The sequence below is a fragment of the Branchiostoma belcheri genome, unplaced genomic scaffold (genome assembly GCF_001625305.1).
Source record: "Branchiostoma belcheri isolate BF01 breed outbred unplaced genomic scaffold, Haploidv18h27 scaffold815, whole genome shotgun sequence".
Taxonomy (NCBI): Eukaryota; Metazoa; Chordata; class Leptocardii; order Amphioxiformes; family Branchiostomatidae; genus Branchiostoma; species Branchiostoma belcheri.
In genome coordinates, this window is record NW_017804482.1 from 8,280 (window position 1) to 11,260 (window position 2,981).

At 45.6% G+C, this 2,981-nt stretch overlaps 1 pseudogene; it reads right to left on the reverse strand.

Moving 5' to 3' along the window:
• Positions 1 to 317: 317 nt before the first annotated feature.
• Positions 318 to 2,803, reverse strand: LOC109486619 (annotated as a pseudogene).
• Between the last annotated feature and the right edge of the window lie 178 nt (positions 2,804 to 2,981).

Genomic DNA, 2,981 nt, shown 5'->3' on the forward strand with positions numbered 1-2,981 from the left:
TGTTCACATTTCCTTAACTGCCAAATATAAAATTAAGTTTTAAAATTTCAGGCAGTTATCACGATGGAGTTTTCTGGTCATTGTTGCCTGTCAATCTCCCTCATACAAGTACTGTCAACCTACTCTGCACGGACTACTATACGCTTTACTCAAAACTTAGCCACCCAAAGCAATCATTCTGTACCCAGCAGTAAATACAACACTTCTGTGGCTTTAGAAGACATACATGTATTGCAGTCAATATGTTTATAAAACCACAAAACATTGAGGTGTACATTGCTTTGAATTTCCTTGAGTTTATAATATGGGTACGCGCGTGTATACGTATAACAAAGTAGTAAAACAATAAATCTGTTAAAATCCGTGGTTTGTAAATAATGTTCATATCTCTGGTATGCAAAAAATAAATAGCACGTTCGTATGTATACATGTATGTAACTTTACCATTCCAAACGTACATTTTCTTTTATATTTTACAAGGACACATTGATGTTACACAGACCTTGGTCTGCCCTAACACAAACAAGTGGTCAATCAATTCTAAGATGTGAGAAAACGATACACTCCGTGATATTCTAGACACATACATGTACAAGTCGTTTTTACAGTAATATTCTTTAAACATGAATTTTGTGCGTTTTGAGAATGACCCGAGACAAATCATAACAACTCGTCAATGCTGGCGTCAGGCGATAATTGAACCTAGGTTAAAAATAGAATAAATAAATAATACTCTTGTTCTGTGCTCAGAAGACTTAAGGAAACCACATGTATGCGAATAGAATGGTATGTATACGACTTCAATGATGTTCCAGTGATGACGGTAATCAAAGTTACAAGTGCAGGTACACATACGGAAACTACAAGAATACTAGTACACAGTAATAATGAAGATTTACAAGTGTAGATCACATTCCTTTTGTGTTCTATGCAGCTTAATCTTTATCAGTATAGCATAGAGATGAGTCTGTAGCCCCTCTTGACCCTGTGTGTTAAAAGTGCCAGTGGGAAAGAAGGTCTGAATGCAGCTGGCTCGTCTCGGACAGTGTCCCCTCCCTCAGTTACAGGAAACTTGTTGACCTGCATGTTCATCTTAGAGTGGCTCTTCCCATGGCAAGACGAAGCGGCCACGTTGCTTGTTGACGCCTTGCTTAACATGTCCGTTATCTGACACCTCTGCCATACCTTCTGTTGTACAGGGTTGAAATATTCTGAATTCTGCAGCACAATTTCTAGTCCTCGGGGCCCATCTCCTTTTACCAAGTCTGGTGCACACCAAAAACTGCCGTGGTGCTCTTTTCTTGATCAGGATTTCCAGTCCACGAGGTTGATCAACTGCTGTAAAGTCCAGGAGGCTCATACTCGGCTCTTCCAACTCTGGGTAACTGGAAGGCTTGTCTAGTTTCCACCATGAGGATGGTGCTTCAGTAGGCTGTGCTTTCATGTCTCCACCACCGACTTCAGTAGTCATCGACTCCAATGATGCCCTGAACCTGATGGATGGTCTCTGCTTTAGTTCTCGCTGATTAAACTTGTAATCTTTCGCATGTGGTGAACAGGCCTGTGTTGGAGCTGAAACTGACTTTCGAGCAAGGACAGGATTCCTTAGTCGACGATCCACTGTATTCTTTGAACGTGTCTCGGGATCAGAAGGTGAGCTAGTGTGAGGGAGAAGAGACTTGCCCGTTGCTTCGGCGCATAAATCAAGATGGTAATGACATTCCATTAAACCACAACCATCATTCGAACAGGAGGTGACCAGTAAAGGCGTTGGGTCAATGGTAGCCTCTGGATTACTTGAAAGCTCTAGTGCAGCCTTTACGGATAATGTCTCTATGTTTCCATCACCTGAAAGATGCCTGAATTTCAAAGAGCCATAAGTAGTAGCAGGTCCCTTTTCCTCAGCCTCTTCGTACTCTACATCATCTTCGATAGGACGCCCGCTCAGGTGCAGCATCGGTGCGTCAGTTTCTTTCTTTGTCTCAGCATCTTTGTAATGTGCATCATCTCTAAAGGACGCCCGTTCAGGAGCAGCATCGGCACGTCAGGTTCCCTCTTTGTCTCAGCCTCATCGTGCTCGACATCATAATCGAGGGGACGCCCGTTCAGAAGCAGGATCGGTACGTCAGTTTCCCTCTTTGTCTCAGCCTCATCGTGCTCGACCTTATCATCAAGGGGACGCCCGTTCAGGAGCAGGATCGGTACGTCAGTTTCCCTCTTTCTCTGAGCCTCATCGTGCTCGACATCATCATCAAGGGGACGCCCGTTCAGGAGCAGGATCGGTACGTCAGTTTTCCTCTTTGTCTCAACCTCTTCCTGCTGCACAACATCTTCGAGGGGACGCCCGTTAAGGAGCAGCATCGGTACGTCAGCAACCCTCTTTGTCTCAGCCTCATCGTGCTCGACATCATCATCGAGGGGACGTTTGTTAAGGAGCAGCATCGGTACGTCAGTTTCCCTCTTTGTCTCAACCTCTTCCTGCTGCACAACATCTTCAAGAGGACGTCCGTTCAAGAGCAGCATCGGTACGTCAGTTTCCCTCTTTGTCTCAGCCTCATCGTGCTCGACATCATCATCAAGGGAACGCCCGTTGAGGAGCAGGATCGGTACGTCAGTTTCCCTCTTTGTCTCAACCTCTTCCTGCTGCACAACATCTTCGTTAGGGAAGTCCGTTCAGGAGCAGCATCGGTACGTCAGTTTCCCTCTTTGTCTCAGCCTCATCGTGCTCGACATCATCATCGACGGGACGTCCGTTCAGGAGCAGGATTGGTACGTCAGTTTTCTCTCTTTGTCTCAGTCTCATCGTGCTCGACATCATCATCATCGAGGGGGACGCCCGTTGAGGAGCAGGATTGGTACGTCAGTTTCTCTCTTTGTCTCAGTCTCATCGTGCTCGACATCATCATCGAGGGAACTCCGTTCAGGAGCAGCATCGGTACGTCAGTTTCCCTCTTTGTCTCAGCCTAATCGTGCTCGACATC